Raw genomic sequence first — 20,786 nt, 5'->3', positions numbered from 1 at the left:
AAATGAGAGAATAGTCGGATCCCGGTGGCGGTGGCGAGTCGGAGTGGGCTCGGTTTAATGTGAGGGTCACTCGTGTCATCGGCAGCGGTTGTTTACCGAGAAGCGCTTGTTGGACACACACACACACGCACGCACGCACGCAAACAGACTGAGTAATAAATAATAGACGAGGCAACACACACACACACACACACACACCAGAATCAAGGTTAAAGACGGGTGCGCGTGTAAGCGGAGATCTCTTTATCGACACAAACGCCGGCGGCGGTGTCGACGCGGCCCCTCCACCGCTATAATCACACATGCACTTACGCGGGGGGGGGCCGTAGGCGTGTCAAAGTTCCGTCGATATAATTTCGCCACATTGGAGCGTCAGGTAACCCGATTGGGCACTTCCTCAGTTTACATAAGTGCGTCGGGTGTGATATTTATGATACTAATAATCTTCGGGTTGATGAACTTTCATCACAGAGATATCCCGTAAACCGCAACACTGTCGGGATGCGTTAATACACACTGGAAATGACACCCGGTGGACATTTCATTAGGTACACTTGCAACAGGCCTGGAGTGAGTAATCTTGATGGCGTGACAAATTCCCGCTGGGCTTGGCTGCAATATATGCTGTTTGGTTTCGCGTTAGCGGTAAGCGCTAAGGAGTAAGGGTGAAGAGGTACCGTAATTCTCCAAATATGGTATACTTTTTCTCCCAAAAATGAAGGGCAAAAGTATGGGTGCATCCGACAAGCGCTAACTTAAAGATTTTAATTTTTGACACCCTTTGAGGAAGATTGACGTGTCAGCCACATTTGCCAAGTTTTGAAGCACAGATGTACATTTTCATACTGGCAGGAGTACAAAAATGGTACGCGCTAGAGGGCGGATGTCACTTGGCTGTTAGCAGCCACTGCCTGTTGCAGCTAACAACAGATTGTGTTAGCTTAGGTTATTAGAGCACTATTTTCAATGAAAGAAGCGAGCAGACTGAACCAGCGTTCGAGTCCGTTCCTATCAAAGGAATATTACGAAGCATCATGTAAAAGCTACGATGTTTCCAGCTGATCCAATTAAGAGTGGCAAAGTTATGCAGCCGGAAGTTACAGAACGCTAAAATGTATTCAAGTTGACCTGTTTATCAATCGTGGTCTTTTGATGGTGCGCAACTTTGGGTCGTTCTGGCAAAAATGAACTCAAGCTACAACTTCTGGAAATCCGAAACACAAGGAACAACTCTTGGTGCATCCGACACGCGGTAAAAGAAAATACCAGAATTTGACCCCAAAATTAAGGGTGCGTCCTCCACACAAGGAATTACAGTCATTTTTAAGGGGCTCGGACACTATTTTCGGCTGCAACATCGTCGTCATATCGGAAGTGAAAAATCACGACGCCCCTGATCATTTCCGGAGAAAAAGCTTCCGAGTTGTTTTCGAAGCGCTCTTGTAGAAGTGTACAAAGAAGAGCGAGACATAAAATGGTGAGCTCGAAGATTTGCTCTTCATCGCGAGCGCATACGTCCACTGCCAATCAAATGTGCAGTAATGGCACTTTCGATAAATCAAACGCTAACAACGACGGGGGCGTGTCGCCCTCCGTCACGCCGGCCGTGCGGGACCCGACAAAACGAGAACAATAAGTCGGTGCTAATGAACGCGCCGTCATTCAACGTCCTCTCTTGTCTTTTCCTTTTTTTCCCCGACCAACAATCCATTTGCCTTTACAACCCGCAATTATCGCGTCTGGCTACTGAATGGAAGTGAAATATTCTCGGGCGTGCTTATGTGCATCGCCGCGTTTCTTTGTGGCAGTTTTTGAAAGCCACTAGCTCGGCCCAACTCTGTTATTAGTCAGAGTGACTCATTTGCTGTCTTTTCTAAAATAGATGTAAAAACAAGAGTAGAGTCCCTAAAGGTTTGAAATGCAGTTGCACGTAGAGCTACCAATTGAATCTCAATTGACGAGTAGTAGGAAAGTCATGTGACTCTTGGAGTTGCAAATATAGTAAACATATGAATACATAATAGAAGATTAGCCTGTATTTGTATTTGGGTCTCATTTTGAAATGACCTTTTAATGACCTTTCAGTATTAGATCTTGAATGCATTGAGGAAATGCCAACGGAAAGTAAATCCAGTAGGAGTATATATATATATATATATATATATATATATATATGTAATTATTATAACATGATTTTGAATCATGTTTTCCAAAATCTTAAAACAGCTGAAGCTTAAAACGGAGCACGGCGGTTCCATACGCTGCAAATTTAACCACGGTTGCGGGTGTTTATACACGCGCCATATTTATGTTGGGCGCAGCGTCTGCCCTCCGGGCTGGCGTCACAGTAAACGGAGACCCGCGGTTTGCGGCGGGCCAATATTAGTTAAGTATTTATTTACCAATGCAGCCGGCGGCGTCCCGTGAATTATTCATCTTCCTCGCTCGCAGGGAGTCTGTTGGCAGCAGAAAGGAAATCAATGTGAAACGATGACGGGCGGGCAAACTGCGGCAGGTCGCCTACCTGCCGTATCTAAGCTAGATGCCCATGTAAAGCGATCGGGTCTGCTGAACGCAGGGAAACGGGAGTCTTTCCCTAGCCTGCGGGGAGGGGGGATGTCGTCTCACCCTTCCGCCGCTGTCAAACATCGGAGAAGATGGTAACTGGGCACGCTGTTCCAACATGACGCCGTATAGATAGGCTAACCAAGAGCATTAGTGTGACGGCATTGCGGCGGCTATTTTAACGAACGATGCAAAATATTTTCTTTATCCTCTGCGAGGAACGACTAATAACACTGGAGCTTTACTTAACGTCTTTAAATTGCATTTATTTAGTCATCATGGCATGTTTTTATAAAGAAAACACAATGAAGTCCTATTTTTTTTAAATAAAAACGTCACAACATATTTTTAGTATTTTTGAGAGGCTGGAATGGATCGGTAGCATCTCTATGAATTTAAGTGTCGCACGATGCTTTGAGCTACAAGCATGGTGACATAACAAACTAAACTTATCTCAAGGCACCACCGCATTAAGCAAGTCTTCCTTGATTTTTCCCTATTTCTATGTGTCTGCTTGTGTTTCGTACCCATCACTCAGCCCCCCCCTCTGCCCGTTGAAAAATCTCTCCAGCCCGATGGAGACAAACGGCGACGGGATAATTGAGCGCTAACACGAGCGCCGCCAAGATGAATGAAGACAGATGACGAGCCCTCTCTCCCCGGGACGTCTTTTGCCCCACGTGAACAAAGTCGATTGCTGAGTTTTTCAGGGTTTTTTTCCTAGCCCCGCCTTGCCAATTTGTTCTCAAAAACTGCCGAGGCTTGAAGAAAACTTTGTGTCTGTTAAAATAAACCCCGTAGAATGAGGAACTTGACGTAGAAAACAACATCAAAAAATAACCACAATATTAATGGAAGGGGGGAATTTGAAGAATGTATTTCTATATTCTAATTTTACCCTCAATTCTCTTTAAAAAGACGTTTCATAAATGGAAGTAGATTAAAACAAGGGTGAACAATAGTAATTTAAATATTTCCAAGTTCAAAACCAGTTTTGAGAAAAATATTTCAAGCTTTGGCAAATCCATCATTCAATGCATGCGTCGTCTAGTGATCCCCTATTTTCACCCACTTTGAAAGCTTTTTTTCACTTGAATCTGTCTGCCGGGAAATGAAAGTCGAGACCCTAAGGAGGTTGTTTTTGTAGAGATTCCAAAATGGACATCTGTCAACATATTTCCGTCAATTACTCAAAACCAATGTCGTTTTGTGAAAATGCATCACATCTATTTTTCAAAACCGTAAGTGCTGGAACTTTGTGAAAACAAAAGTGAAGTGGGACGTCTCAAGTCTTCAAAATTGGTGACTTAAGTCTGACGGGAGTCAAGTCGAGTGACTGGAGTATTCGTTCTTGCACGGGAAGCGTAGGGAGAAGGAGCACTCCATAAAAGAAAAGCCAGGAAACAAAGGGCGTTTTCAATTATATTCCGAGCTGCAGTGCCTGGAGGAGACACGCGAGCGGAGAATATAGGGACGATCCATCACGCAGACATTCGGCTAGCACTGTCTGAGCAGGGGAAAAAAAAAACAGTCGTTGGTAGGAGGAAAAAGTAGAACGGGAGCTCTTGGGAGCGCAATATTACTACGGGAACAAGCACACAGGTGGATACAACCATGTGTCTTGATAACTTTTTAACACTTTTTTTGTCAAATCATCTTTCCCCATTGAAATGAATGGGAAGGGTATTAATATGTTCCTGTGTCCCGGGAAAACCCAACAACTAAGGCACAAACAATATGATTTTTTTTAGGCCGATGCCGATTGTGATATTTGGTACAGAAAAAAAAAAAAAGATTTTTCAAACAGTTAATTTAAAATACAAATTAAAAAAAATAGTATTTTGGGCTACTTTACAACAAAAAAAAATGTCATTCATTTTGAATCACGTTGTAATGTCATGTTGGTTTACAAAATAAAAATACAAACAACCAATCGTTGCAGATTTTAAAAGCGCCAATATCGGCCACTTGTTTAAGCTTGAATACGCTATAAAAAAGGAAACACTAACGTGACTGATCACAATTACGATTACGATTAAAACAATGCGGCTCCAGGTGTGTGCAACATGGCCACCGGGAAGCAACCAACATAAAAGGATGAAATATTTTTTTTCTTTGGTGAAAATACAAAAATAAGGGATTCCTCTAAGAAAATCTTAATAGCCGTGGAAAACACTGATTTAAAATTGGTGAAAAACACTGATTTAAACTAATTTTAGTGAAGAGAAGAAATAAAATCATGATGATTTGTTAACATCTCAACAGCAACAGCTGTTTCAAGGTTTCGATTTTACTCGCACCTTCGTCTTTGGCCATTTTCTCGCTCTTTGCAGTGATTATTTCTGCTAATCGGAGCGCGGCGGCAGATAATTGACCCAGCGCCAGTCCTCGTGCTCATATTCAATTCATAAAGCCCATTTCATTTATTTTCGCTCCCCGCTGATTGAGATGATGATCACATTACATCGCTCCGCCGGCCTCAGAAGATGAGAAATGAAGATTTAGGAGGGAAATTGATGAGTCACCTTCCTCAAGAAACACCCTCAAAGTTTTGAAGCAGCCGAAATATTTTCAAGAAGCATTCCTGGAGATTTAATTGAACCTCGGAGAGCTTGGAGATCAAACATTGGACCCTGATGGGAAAGAAGGATTCCCATGCCTGATTGAACTTTTATTAACTGTACAGCCCATGTCTGAAATGCATGAATACGACCACTCGGATGAAACGTTTGACTTTGGAAAGCAATAGTTGAAGCGCTTTACAAATTGAGTTTAGTGTGAACCCGGCCGGCTCGGTGGCGCAGCGGTTGGCACGTCCGCCTCGCAGTTCAGGGACCCGAGATCAAATCGATCTTGATCCAGCTTGCGACCCGTTTGAGGATAAGCGGCTCTGGAAAATGGATGGATGAGTGTAAAACCAAAACATATACGTATCAAAAATTTGATACTGATTACCGTAATTCCCAGAATATAGGACACGCCTTTCTATTGGACACATCCTTAATTTTAGGGTCAAATTCTGCTATCTTTTACATTACCCTGTATAAGACAGTTTGGCAACAGTGTAAAAACGAAAGTAAAACAGAATAAATCTCATCTTCATATTTTCCTAAATATTTTCCTAAATTTTTCCAAAATTGTCTTTCAGATTTCCCACATTGTGAGCGGTCAGTGAACGCAGCCAGCGTAACGCGCTCGAAGCACTTCCTCACGATGCAGCTCGAGTTCATTTTGTCAAAAAAAAAAGTCGCGCACCATCCGCGTTCCACCAAGCTTACGATTGTGTGTATGTGCCAAAACACCACAATTAATAAATGAGTCAAATGAAAAACATTTCCATGTTTTCTAACTGGAGCACTGCTGCATACCTTGGCACTCTTAATTAGCTAGAGACATCATAACCTTTACATCTTTAATCAAAAAAAATGCCGCAACAACATCAGCTGACGTAAGATGCTGTTAGCTTTAACCGGCACTAGCTGCTAACAGCTAACTGAGGTGCGCCCTCTAATTCCTTCTGTTACGGTAATTATTGCAAGAAAGAATATGGCCCATTTCAAATGCACATCTGATCAACATCAAATCTTTACGTTTTTAAGGAGACGCCCATACTTTTCGGCTCGACTTAAAAAAAAAAAAAGTGTCTTATATTTGAGACGTACAGTAAATTACGAGTTAAAAATGAAACGGGAAGGGGGATCATCAACAAAAGAAAAGGCTCGCATATTACATCGCAACCAAGTATTGAGGAAAAGTAAGCTGAGATCTCAATTATTTTCATAACGACTAATGTCCGGTAGCAATGCACAGACACATGGGACGCAGGCGTCTAATAGGGCCAAGCTTGCAGGGAGGGGGGGGGGTTCACAGGGCCATCCATCAACACGTAAAGACGGAGGGCATGCCGTCAATGACAAAATGGAAATAAACAGAACGGCGACAGCGAGTAAGGGGAACAACAACACATCTGCTGGTCCGAATTGGCCAATCAGGCGTCGGCGCCGAAGAAAACAAAAGTGCGGGGGGGGGGGGGGCGAAAGAGAGGCGAAACCCCCGAAGACATGAAACGGCTAGGAAATGGAAAAATGAAGTCAAGTTAACCCGTGGGCACGTGTAACCTTGAGCCTGTCTATTTGAACATCATCAATCTAGCCGGCTGTCCATCTCGCCATCAATCATTCTCAACATGGCTCCCGTCTTGAGATACAAGGCTTTTAGATATGAGCATACTGAATCAAAATCATATCTCGAGGGACCACCGGACTTGTTTGTGCAAAGCGCGGGCCTGATTACTAATTCACAAATCTCACAGGAACTCAAGCAGAAACTAAATAAGCATTTTCCGACAAATGACCCGAGTAAGACTGGATAATTGTACGCGGCGGTTGCCAATCATTCCCGGAATGGCAAAAGCGAGCTGGACAAATACGGCGCAAACGTTTTACACGCGCACGCGCACCGGCGCACCGGAGGTCTCCGCGGAAGCTCTGCTAATATGCGCCACCTGTGGGGTCACATCCCATTTGTCAAACCTTTGGGTGCCCGCCAGCAGGCCACCAACCTGCTGAGTACACACTTTTGAGCAACACACACACACACACACACACACACACACACACACACACACACACACACACACACACACACACACACGCGCCATCTGGGTGCAGCACAGGTAAAGTTAAAAAGTGGTGTGCTGTTACCTACTGTAAAAGAATTCACCACGAAAAGCTAAAATCTACTTCGAGGAGACTTTTGAGAAATTTGCTCATATTATAAAAGACTTGAAAATTAATATGTATGTTTGAATATGTGTGGAGGCACTGATCTTATTTCTCTCAACAATTAATGTTCAATGTTGCAACAGATGAGGCATTCAACACAATGCCATGTAGATCCCGCAAACTGAAGATAGAGGTGGAGTTTTACAACGCTTGATTATAAAGAGTAGTTTATGAATTTCAACTCTTTAAATGGGTTAATAAATCATAGAATTAAAGGACAATTCAATTTGTGAACATTTTGAAATACGTATTGAGAGACAAATAAGGCTTTTTATACCACAATCACAGGAACAAACATTCTACCATGTTCAATTCATCAAAACTGTCAAAGGGATATCTAATTTATTAAGGCATTTAGCAGAAAGAAAAAAAAATCTTGCTTTCATAATTCACAATCGGTGGCTTTTCTAAACAGATTTTTTCTTTTGGTTTTCGGTCATGTGAAGTTTGCAAAAGAAAGATGAGATGTCATTTTCAGTTATATATCAAATCATATGCAAAACAATCGCACATTACAGCACATTCAGGCTTGAAAACAACATATACAGCAACAATGATCAACATTTTGGTAACCAGGCCATAAAAACGGAGGCGGGAGGGCGGCATAAGCGGGTAAGTGCCAAGGTGGAGGTGGCGCTGTTTGGTAATTGGACTTAATTGTTGGAAACACTGACCCCCACGAATTAGTCGCGTGTTCACGACTATCTAATGTGATGTGTGCCGCTGGAAAGGCTCGGGCCACATCTAATTACATTCTCTGTATTATGCTCGGACCGCGCACACACACACACGCACACACGCATACACACGCGCGGTGACATTTAAATATCAGTTTAAGGTTAATGCGTCTCCCCAGCAGATGGATAAAACCCTCCTAATGTCATTGGGTTCCAACCACATTTACAATGACAAAGCAAGTGGTCACGTGAGCGTAACACGGGGAAGAGTCATTTTAATTAAAGCCATCATAACTCATATTTAGGCTAAGAAGTCCTTAAGATGTGGGAAAATTGTTTTTCTTTTCTTTTTTTAAATCTAAAAAATTGCTCTTCTACTATCAGACAATTTTTTTGCCCCGGTTTGTCCCGATTGTTGCCGCGCAAATCAGGAGGCTTCAGTTTTTTCAAAATGAAGTTCCTGGCATTACATTTGCATCCTGAAAGGAATTAACTTAAGTTATGACTGGTTGTGACTGTGTTTTGGCTTGTGTCCTTGTTGATGACAGTTGCTATGACTTTTTATTTTGTCACCTTTGTTTTGATAGTGAGCATCGGTCAGAGGATTTAAGATCAAGCTGTGTTTAACCTTGCATTTTTTTATTTATTTTTTTGTTCTGCATCCTGCCCTGCTCTCTGTTATGACGTCATATTTTTGTGTTCTGCATCCATTTCTGAGTTCTGCAAATAATTAATAAATGAATGAAATTGAATAGCTTTTCCTGTTCTCTAACCGGTGCACACAGGGTCCATACCTTGCCACTTTTAATTGAATCAGTTGAACTGCTGGAGACGTCATAAGTTAACATGATCCTCTCCATTTTAGTATTATTTCTGTGTGTGAACAAGGATGGACTCTAACATTGGTTCAGCCTGCTTGCTTCTTTTATTGAAAATAATGTGGAAAAGGCGCTGACGACCACCCTCTAGCTAGTACCGTTACAGTTACACTTCTAGAATGAAACGTAAGTCTTATATTTGGGGAATTACGGTATTTAAAGACGTTAACTTTCATATACTTTGTATAAAGACATTCGCTTTTCCACTAGTCTACCTTTGGGTCCAAAATTACAACAAGTAAACTCCTCATCACGAGTTTTGCGCTAATGTCGTCGGTGGATAAAGCTCGCCTCGCGTCGGACTTGAGCGCCGTTAAGCAAGCCGCCGACGTGGACTTTCACGCCTCAGAAATTAAATCATCAGCCGAGGAGGCGGCCGGGAGCAGAGTGGTGCCACCATTAGGTTAATGAGCTGTGAAATGAAATGTATTCCTTCGCACCCCCAGCCGCAGCCCACACACACACACGAGCCTAATGAACTTTACTCCGTCGCCATCAATTACCTGCAGCCTCGCGCTTTTACTACCTGGACTCAAGCACTGAACAAGACCGCACTTAGCGCCAGCATGTGCTCGCTATTATTATTATTCGCATTAAGAAAAGTGGGTACAAATTAATTAGGATCTTGGAAACACAGCGCAGACATTGAGGCCTTAAACTCAACAACAGCGCAGGTTCAGACTTTGGAAACAACCTCAAATTCAGTTGTTTTTTGTTTTGTTTTAAATATTTAAATGCCTGAAATGTATATTAATATTTAAGATATTAACAAAGAAATTTGGATGGAATTATTTGGTAAAAAAAAAAAAAGTTAAAAAACAGTAGGTATTATTCCTGTCAGACTTATGATGTGGATGATGTTTTATGACCTGAAACGACATTCCGTTCACAGCTGTGCATTTTCCGAGAGTTCACATCGTAATATTTTAGAGACAATTTGAATTTGCCTGCAATAACGGAACATGAATGGATATTGTGTCTTAGTTGTTTGATTCAGGGGAAGAGGAACTAAAAATAAGGCAACCAAATCTCTCAACTGGTTCTGGCAAAATTGTGTGAAACAAAGCAAACAAAAACAAACACATATAAACTCTCACACACATTCATGACTACACAGAGAGACACAAAAATAAAAATAGACACACATTCAGAAACATACACTCAGTCTTACATAAACAAACACTCGCACAAGCGCACACACGCACGCACTCCCAAATCTCCTGCGCAGTTAGCTGGCGGGCCAAGCGATGTGTGATTTTCTGCGGCAGAGCAGAAGGGGAACAATTGTTTGGACAGCATGCGAGGAATGTGAGAATAATCCCGTCATCTGGACCCCCTCTTCCCAACTCTTTAGTCTCACACACATGCAGACAAACAAACGCACCCACAAACCTACATGCACTTTGACACAATAACAACTTGTGCACCCCTCGTTGAGCAGTTACAAATGAACCCAGAGAAAAAACACAACATATTTTAATCAATAATTTGACTGCCCTTGGGCCACCTTGGCTTCAAACAATGTATTCATTTTTTAATCCCACATATGTAGGAAAATCTCTCGCTGGTTAGCTGGCCTTTTTTTTGTTTTTAGAACGTTTGGCTCAAGTACCGAGAGGCGTCCCTGCAAATGGCAAGTCGTCTCAATGTCACAGAAAGGATATTTTCTCCGATGAGGCTGTCAGCTTTGGACGCCTCTTGAAACGATCTTAGGAAAAAAAAAAAAAGTAATGCGGAGAGAAAAACGCGGCAAGATGGACAAATAAGTCAAGGGAAAGATCTTTTGAGCAAATGAAGACCGTAAAAACGCCAGCGATGGATTTATTTGCTAATGACGGTTTCGAAGGAGGCCCCACACAAGTGGTCGTTGGGGTTGAGAGTTAGTACCTCAAACTCTTGTTTAAAATATATACAAGAACTCACTTTAATGGGCATCACTAGCCAACAAGAGTTCAACACTTCTGCCCGCAATTCTCAAAGAAAAAGTAAACAATAAAGAATTTAATGCATAGAAGTTGCGAGGGCCGGCCGCCCATCTGACAGTTTGGGCAGTCCGACACCAAATGGGCGGGCAATTACGACAGGTCGGCGGACATCTTGTCTCCAGGTGCGCTTAACAAGCATCGCAAGCATCAATTCATGCGCTCCGCGCAGGGGAGCTACTTTTTTGCCAGTTATGTGCTCATCCTGTGAGCGTCAGCTATGTTTTTACACTGAGTCAAGGTTTTACTCAAGATTTGGGGATTTTAAAGTAGGGCTTCAAGCCAATGCTAGGGTTTGAAGACAAGGTTAGAGTTTCAAGTTTGGATTTGTTATTTTCCAATTTGGGTGCGATTGACAAAAGGAAACAGCGCCATTCATTAACTTGGGACTCAATCTTTTCAACAATAACAGTGTAAAAGAAAAAAAAATGGAGGGATTTTAATTAGGATTTTTTTAGGTGAGATCAAAAGCATATATTCGTTAATCATTCAATTTTGATAATCTTATGAAATCACAAGTGAGAGTTTGGAGCCTGGGTTCGAGTTTCAAAGCCTTGAAATACTTAAATAATGGACCTAATGTCGTATACTAAAAGACGGTAAATACATACAAGAGCCGGCGTTCTAAAAAAGAGAAATTAGACATTTCTGTTGAAAATGTGCCGACCTGACCGGAGGCCTGCCGCATTTGTCACGTCTGTCATCCGAATCTGACACACACTGAGACATTTTTGACGGCCGGCATATCCGCAGGGCAAAACATCCAAACATCCAGATAAACTTGTTAGCTCCCGAAGCCTTTTTATCCGGTTGGGGGAAGGCTCTCTTGTCAGCGGCGGCTTCTTTACTGCCGAGTCTGTCGGGATGAGTGAAAGCGGCGCAGTCGGGCTCGAAACGTCGGTGCGGCAAAAATGCAAAAGCTATCAGAGATGTCCCCGGGTTGCGGCCTGACGCCTAAATCACGTTACGCCTAAATCAAGTATTTCCTGATATCTATCCATCTATATATCTATCCATATATATATATATATATATATATATATATATATATATATATATATATAAATATCTTGTAATTACACAAACATTGAGTAAGGAACAAGATTATTTTGAAAATGTAAAATGAAAGTACAAATACCTGTTTAAGAAAAAAAAAACGTAACCCAAAAAAAGAACAAGTTAGTTTGTACACACTCAGGTTTTACAAGTATTTCCTGGCTGCGCTTAACAAGCTAAAGGACGGAGAAGCAGCGGAAGAAGTGGTTTCATTGCATTTCAAATTCCCATCTACTTGCAGGCCGGAATAAAGCTGAGCAGCAGACGGAACTTTACGTTAACTCAACATGAAGGCTGCTTAATAATACGGCCAGCGTAAATAAAAGAGCGTGTGAGTGCTTTTTGCAGGGTGTCCCGGGACTCGCCGAGCCGCTCCGCTGTCAGTTGCGGTCGCTCGCCCGACAACCACGCCAACTGGGGACAAGCGAGACAGTCAAAGCCCATAAACGTGGGCCTCGACCCCCCCCCGAATCAAAAACATTGGTGTTGAACAAATTACACAAAACAAAATACCAGTTGTTACTCTCTCAACTCTTGCTTATCCCTGTTTTGTTCTCGTCATGGAAAGCAATCCCATTTTTTTCCCCTTTCAAAGCATATTTTTTTCCCGCTTGGTTGCCCAAAGCTCGGCGTCATCCGTTAGCATAGCAAAGCAGATTCCTATCGATAGCCCTTAACCAAGTGCCACCGCCGAGCATCGATTTGCCGTTAACGCACTCCATACCAACAACAAAATCAACACTGGCCAATTAAGTTCTAGACCCTTGGGCGGGTTTTCATTAGACTAAACGAGATGCTCCTGATTAGACACCGGGATGGATATTGTCGAAATCTAGCCAACGATGATGCTATTTAATCTATTACCATAAAATCCATGGAAGTCAAGTAGGGCAAACTTGTAATATCCAAATGAAGATATGAAAAAGCACTTTATCATCTATTCACTATGACACACCTCGTTCAAGGTTTTATTCGAGTAAGAATGCGTTGACTCTGAAAAGAATGTAAAAACGCAAAATATTATTACATTATATAACATTCACTAATCCATTTAAAACCCCAGGTAAAGACATCAAAATTGTACACACATATTAAAAATTGGTACCAAAATAGTATAGTAAGTGCTACGTATATATAATATACATGTATACAATCAGAAAACTATGGAGATGATTTATTTACCTTTGAGTGGCGCGTGTTATTCCAATATTCCCTAGTAAGGGTAGCCTAGGCTAAGATAGCTTCGTATTTCTTGATGATCTGCAGCTTGGTTTCCATATAAATCATCTTCTTACTTCTTTAACATCACTGGCAATCTTGGGACCCATGGCTAACCCTTTTGAAACCATTTTGAAACAAGTGCATTGCAGTGACGCGTTGCATGGATGCATTGACGGCAACAGAAAATAAGTGCGATTACCTAAAAACGCCTGCAGATGGAGTCAAAACAACACAAATACAGCCAAGCCCCTAGGGTCATGACAGTTGTTTGTCACAAAACTGGGAAAATGCCATAAAGAGGGGACGAAAAAACTCATTATTCCACGTGGCAACACGAAAGACGGAAGCCAGGGACGCTGTAAACCAGGGGGTCGCTTCGGCCTAATAAAACATTTTAGCCATCGTAAGGCCACCATATCAACACCCGATGTTGGCGTCGCGGTGATAGCATATGGCGAGAGATAACATTCGGATTTATCGAGACATTTTCCATCGACAATGCGTGACAGCAGCAATGCTTAGCAGTGTGTTGATCCCAGCTGTGTCGCTTCCAGTGCTATCAGTGTAATATTCATGACGCGCCCGTCTCGCCCTCGCTCGATGTCATGTTCCTTTGTTCCCTCTCATTACGGCACCGTCCTGAAAATGACAAGGTACAAGGGCCTTTCTTTTTTTTTAATCTCGCATCCATTTCCTGTGAAGTAGCAGAAGAGGACAAAAAGCCCAATGAAGAGATATTATCGGTAATGGAGGTTTTGTCAGCCTTCCAGCCTTCACTTCTCGCTGTGTTTTAACAGACACGAAGCATTCAACTGACCTAAAAGATGTTTGTGTTTTATTTGGATTTTATGTCATAAGACAGTGAAAAAAAAAATCTATTGAAATTTGTGTTAAATGTGTAAATGTGTTAAGGCGTTTTAAAACTAGCATGGTATTGCAGTACCTACATAAGTGTTATTTTGCTTTGTATTTACATTTTTGTTATGGTATTGGATTTTGCAGTTCTGGTTCCAGATTAATTATTTTTAATCCAACTACATAGACTAATATTTATAACGTGATTAGGAGGAAGAAGTTAATCATTTTTTGCCATGTTTTTACAGACACGAATCATCCATTTGTCCTCACCTCTCGCCGTTGTTGAGTAAAAAAGTTTCTTGGGCAGAAATTGAGCGGTTAAGGACAATAATGATCAGGGCAACTAAAGTCCCGGCTTGAGCAGTGGCGTGGTCTATCAAGGGCTATTAGCCGTCTTAAATGGGACAGTTTATCAGCTGGGAACGGACGCTTGCCCATCCAGGCTCGTCTGGCAGAATCTTATCTCTCACCTTCTGTTCATCCCATAAAAGCAACCGGGAACTTCGTTGTTACAGAATTATTGTTTGTGTATTGTTTCAGGTACATGTTAAACAGTGTGATGTGTTTTCATTGCACTCTAGGGACTGTACTTTCATAAAATCAAAATATAAGGAGTTAAACTTGGTTTATACCTGACCAGAGGGGGCAGTATAACTGTTCTAATATTTGTTTAGTTTTTTTTGCATCTTAGAATATATGCCTGTGATTATTGTGAGATAAATTAATTTAGTAAATTGCTCAAGTTTTGCTTGCAAGACAACGGGAAAAAAAAAGTCCTTATACAATGTATGTATTTAAAAAAACATAACCCTAACCCTAAAAAAAAAAAATAAAAAAGGCTTATTAATCCCTTTACTGTACTATCATTGTTCCTTCTTGTCCTTTGATGAATTAAAGCAAAACAGACCCGTTCTTACAAGGAGAGCCGTCCATCCCGATCATGTTGAACGATCCACGTGGTGGAGCTTCAGTCACCGACAGCCTCAGTTTGGCCGCCCCATTTGCACCAATCATTATCTCAGCCATTAGCTGGCGTATTAGCTACCGGAGGCGCGTCTAAATCAGCAACATATAGACTTACCAACGCACACACACATATGCACACACACAAGACAGCCAAACCCATTAGGGCGTTGCGCACAAATCAAGCAAGAAATAGAAACCCAGCGGTGAAAATGAATATATGCAAAACAGTCTGAAGTTGCTTTTAAAACGTCAATCCCGTAAGAGCACGGACTTAAGAAAGAAGATACGGTCAGGAAGACAAGCAGGATATGATGTCAACAGGTAAACAGAGACGCTAAGTGGACTGGAACAAAGTCCAAGGACGGACTTGGAGGAACTGCGGTGGAAAACGGCCCAAAAGTCATACTTCAAATTCAAAATATACTACCCGCAAAAAACACCTCCACATATCTACCGGAACTCCAAGTAATTTTTACTTTTATGTAGAGTAGCAACAAGCCTTGTTGAACTCCTTTTTCTATGCCAGACAAATTTAACATCCATATAAATTAAACTATGGGGACTGAATACTGAGCCATGTGGAACGCCACCAGTTTTCTACCATAACGGTAATATTGACTTATGAAAAGGGGTGTTTCCAAAGCTTTATTGAGCAGACAGACTTATTTCACATTCGAGAAACTCCATGGCATATCCAAATAACCTAGCACAAAACCTTTATATAGCCTATACAAAGTTTACACACCCCTATTTAAACGTCAAATTTTCTGGTGCAAAAAAAAAAAATAACCAAAATTTACTGCCGTTGTATTTGATTAGGCTTACAAATGCAAGTCGCCACAAGAGATGAAATAAAACAGACATTTGTCTTGCACGCACACCCAACCACCCCCTCACCTCCCCCGCACACGTACAAGTTGTAATTAATAATCACCACCTCAACGCTCAAATTGCTGCTGAATCGCAAACAAATCCCGGAGGCAAGAATAGAAACTACTCCAGTTTGTCTGAGTGCATGTTTGCGCGCGTTATAAATGTTTCATCAAGGCGATGACCTGTCGTCACCCTCAGCTCAGATTAATTAAACAACATTTGACCTGTTGGTGAGAGTTCAAGGTGTGGACGAATAGTTCTTGTCTTAATTGCTTTTGAGCTATTCCGCCCAACAGGTAAAAAAAGAACAGCCGGGTCTACTCTTTGTTAAACATCATTATAACATCCGTGACCCCATCTTGTACCTCTGTTTTGATATTCAAGCAAGGTAAGTGACGAGAAGCAACGCGCAATTTTAAATCCGACCGGTTTTGTAACATGTTTGCTTGTTGGCGTGCGGCGGTATTTTCTAGCGCGTGTCCCGGTTCAATAAAGGATGGAGAACATTGGTCTCGTGCGTATGTGGCGCAGACACATCGCCCAAACAAAATGGCCACGTAACAGATTTACTCAGTTGTTTAATTTCACACTTGATGGGTGGGCAGGCACTCTAGAGCCACAACTATTTGTATACAAGCAATTAAAAAGTCAATCTTCCGTAATATGTCCCCTTTAAAAGGCTCTCTACGAGTAACGATCGCCGGGGGAGTCTTGTTAAGAACGATGGTGTTGGCACGCGCTTGTTTTCTGTGGCTAAAGTGCTGAGAAAATGTTATATTTGCTCGCAAATGGACAACGCGCACAGAAAAAGCCGACTCGGACGTTAAATGTCGTACATACGTGCTGAAATAGACTTCAAAGTGATTCATTGTCATCGAGGAACAGCCATGTCTTTTCACGCACAATAATACGTGAAAAAAATAATACGACGCAAGGTCGTCTGCGCTTCTGTACGTTGATGGCGCTGCGCTTCTCCGTCAAGCGCCGTACCTCACGGCGCTAATGCGTTGCGCGTCCTTGAGTGGCGGATGCAAATGATGGCCATTTTCTAGCCCAAAAGCACAGCCGGAGAGGCCCTTTAACGAAACGGACGCACACGGGCATCAAATGGGAGAAAACAAGACTTTCAAAGTTTACGCCTCCGCTTCACTTTGTTTTAACACAAGATGGCTACAGTGTTGATTTGTGGACTTCTTTCCTACACCTATTATATATTATCTTATTAATATCTTATTTCATTCACTTTGATTAACTTTTTTTCAACCTGCATAAATCCTGTAAAAAGTAAGCTAACATTTGTTGATTTATCGTGCCGTTTTCCTTTTGTTAATGTTAAACAGGATACATTTTAGGTATATATTTTCAAAATTTTTATCGACAATGATCTTATTAATCGTCAACGCGGCGAGTGAGAAGGCATAAAATGTTTTGGCTTGGCAAAAAATAACTGTGAAGCACTTTATCAAATTAACACACACAAACTCATCAAAAGTGCCTCATTGTTTGTGTTAGATTAGCGCTAACATGGACCAGGGTCCCACAAAAGGACGAAAACCACCGAGAGTAAGATGAAGCAAGTGACAATCTTTCCAAAGTCATTGTTGGCTCTTTTCATTAATGTGAATTATTCATGGCACAAATCTGAATGGGATTGTTAGCTCTGCTTTGTAGTAGGATTTGAAAAGGACAAAACGAGCACACAGATGATCTTTTTTTTTTTCCCGTAGGATGGCTCTGCAGCTTACTAAGCGAGCCGCCCGCACCATCTGGCCAGGCCTTGCCAGCGCTCGACGGCTTGAGCGCTAACACCACGTGATCCGTGTCTGTTGCTTGACCGTACAGTCTGCTTTATGTTTATGTTTAGTTTTGACAGGGTATATACGTGTTAATATACTATAAATGTGTGCGTGCGAGAGTGTCAGCCTCGGTCAGCAGAAAGCACATATGGCACCGTTAATATGAACACTGCTGACACATTAGATGTGCTAACACTGCAAGCAGGGTCGGTGCCAATTCACATGTACAATTGGTCCTCATCCAATATGATTAAAGAAAATACGATAATACAAGTGTGTGTTATGGCGGTGAAGCTGATGAACAGCAGAGAACATTGTGGAGATTTATATAATTTGACAACTTAAATTGACAAGTTTGTCACCAAAACGATGTATTTTACAATGACCTGCAGCAGCGGTTCTCATTTAAAGCTTTTTAATGGCGTGACAGAAACAGAGCAATTGTCTTTTCAAATTAAGAGCAAACTAACTGGAAAACCCAGCAACCCTATTGTTCAATTTCATTGTAGAATCTCTGCTGAAAATGTTGTATGCCTGTATTAACTTTTATTGGGTGCGCACAACATTGCTGAAAGTATTGTTTTGTATTGTATATATATATATATATATATATATATATATATATATATATATATATATATATATATATATATATATATATATAGTGGGTCCATAATTGAAAAAAGGTTGAGAACCACCGATATATGACACCGCTGCAAAAAATGTCAGCCTATATTCTAATCAACTGTGAACTAAATATTGCTTGAGAATCCCTCCGTGCGTGTCCATCCCTCCGATATGCTGACAGCAGAATTTGGGGTTAAACGAAACCACAAAGCCAAAAGTGCACCATCTGTGTTCCGAGACATAAAGCAAAGAGTCCAGCACCAAAATCAGACATTGGAAGGCAACCCGGGGAGCAATTGCCTGACTTAAAAAGTGAATTAAGCAAAACAAATTGTGATTAGTTTGGCGCCATTTGAGCAACCATTTATACTGATGGTACTTTGAGCTCGTTGTAGTTGATTAAAAACAATATAAAGCGACCTTTGGAGAAACCACGTTGAGAGAACGACAATTTTTTTTTTTTTTTGCCTTCCAACAAACGTTACAAGCAATATAATGTACATCAACACAACATAAGACTGCTGCGTATTTACAACAAGACCAGACAGAGGACTCCGACACTAAGAAAGAGTTCAAAGTTCCCGGCACTGTTTTCAACTTCCTTACTAACCCTCAGGCTGTTGTGTTTGTGTGAGAGTTTTCACGCCGCCATTGCCAACGGCACATCACAGAGATTAGGGGGTAGGAAGAGGCGAGGGGTCTCCGGGTGATAACATACTTTCGGGTCGTATATTCCCAATGGAAAAAAACAAAAACAAACGAATGAAACACTAAAAGTCCAAGTTATAATAAGATATTAAAAGGTTTGGTCACTACGCCTATGCAAATAGCCTCTTCTTAATTTTTTTCCTGCGTCCCTTTATGATCATAGAGACAGAGACGGTAACAATTAAAATGTGTATTGTTTTTGTTTTTTTTTCTTTTATACGATAAGACAACATAAATGAGGAATGGTGGGTGTACGGGGTCGGTTGGGTGGTTGCTCGGCTGCGTCTGCCAGCTGCGCTCGGTGCCACCTCTCTAATCCACCGCAGAACAGCCGGAGGCTTTCCGGCGCAATATCACATTTTCATAATGAGAGCCAATGAGCTGTAAATCCCTGCTGGTGCACTTTTATTCCGCCACACAAGTCTAACACCGCCCGGCATTTTAGTTCTAAATGTAAAAAAAACAAAAAAATGTTTTACCTTGACTGCGGAAGATGATTTTCAATTATGACTTGAAATCCTTAGCTTGAGCAAGTGAGGTAATAAGAAAAATACGGTATTTTCCGCACCATGAAGTACACCAGATTATAAGGAGCATAGAATAGAAGCTACAGTGGTGGCCGAGGTCGCGTTATGCATCCAACCGATGGAGCTGCACTAAAGGGAATGGCAACAAAACAATCAGATAAGTCAAACTTTATGACTCGACTATAAAATATTAAGATTTAAAAAAAAAATTGTGCAAAGTGCCATCTGAAGATTGGAAAAAAAAAACCTTGCTTACACTAAAACACTGTTTAGATCCATACCAAGACAAATGAAGATTAAAAGACTAGAATAATGATTCGATTAAATTTTAAACAAGTGTTTTGATTGAATTGCAACCAAAAACCTTAAAATATATTATTTTGTTGATTTATAAACAATTTCTAGATTTCATAAAATTCAAGCTTTTTTTTTTAACAAAAACTTGCATTTTTTTGTGCCTTATCCCCATTTAAATTGCTTCAAAATTGGAGCATGTATTACATATAAAAATTTCAAACAGGGTGTTATAAAAATGTACCAGTTATATGTGAAAAAAATACTTTTGAAAATGACATGCAGAGGTAAAAATCGAAGAATTTACATGCTAATTAAGTTATTTTATTTTTTCAACCCCCCAAAATGAAAAGTTTTATGAACTGTATAAAGTGCACTGGATTATAAGGCGCACAATCAGCTTTTGTGAAAATTGAAGGTTTTAAGGTGCGCCTTATAGTGCGAAAAATACGGTACACAAAAATGTCAGAAAAAAAATGAAATGAAATACCGTTTTAATATTGAGGCCATATCTTAAACATATCCCTAATGGTTTCATTTTGTGGAGAGGTTAAATTTGCTCGCCATTTTAGTTGAAAGCCATTTTAGGTTCCATATTTCTTCGTGTTGGCGTTGCGACAAAAGGCCCTTTTTTCATTACGCGGTCAATAAAACATGATTGTTACTAACAAAGTTCAAATGAGTGAGTAACGAAATTCGACAAATTTAGTATTTTTTGGCCATGGTGGAGGTGTAGCACAAAGTTTCCTGGACAAACAAGAGTTTTTTCTCCCCTCCTGCTGTGCTCCATCTCGCCACGTTGCCTCTCTTTTCGCAACTCTGTAATTCCGTCTCACTAGGCGCGAATGGATGGCGGTGCACCTTTACTTCAGCTCAACTGGCTGGCGTGAAGAGCAAGAGAGCAAAAACAAAAAAGCAGGAGGTAGATGGTAGATGACAAAGGAGATGAGGGCAGAGAGGCGGCAATGTGACGG

General features: G+C 41.2%; 1 protein-coding gene across 2 annotated transcripts in view; it reads right to left on the bottom strand.

Annotated features, from left to right (window-relative positions):
• LOC148406892 (exostosin-1) overlaps window positions 1–20,786 on the bottom strand; it is a 62,354-nt gene that overhangs the window by 32,937 nt on the left and 8,631 nt on the right. The window lies entirely within an intron of this gene.

Source organism: Hippichthys cyanospilos, chromosome 20 (genome assembly GCF_059441005.1).
Source record: "Hippichthys cyanospilos isolate Australia breed blue-spotted pipefish chromosome 20, RoL_Hcya_1.0, whole genome shotgun sequence".
NCBI lineage: Eukaryota > Metazoa > Chordata > Actinopteri > Syngnathiformes > Syngnathidae > Hippichthys > Hippichthys cyanospilos.
The sequence above is the reverse complement of the archived record's forward strand: the minus strand, read 5'-3'. Positions and strand labels throughout refer to the sequence as shown.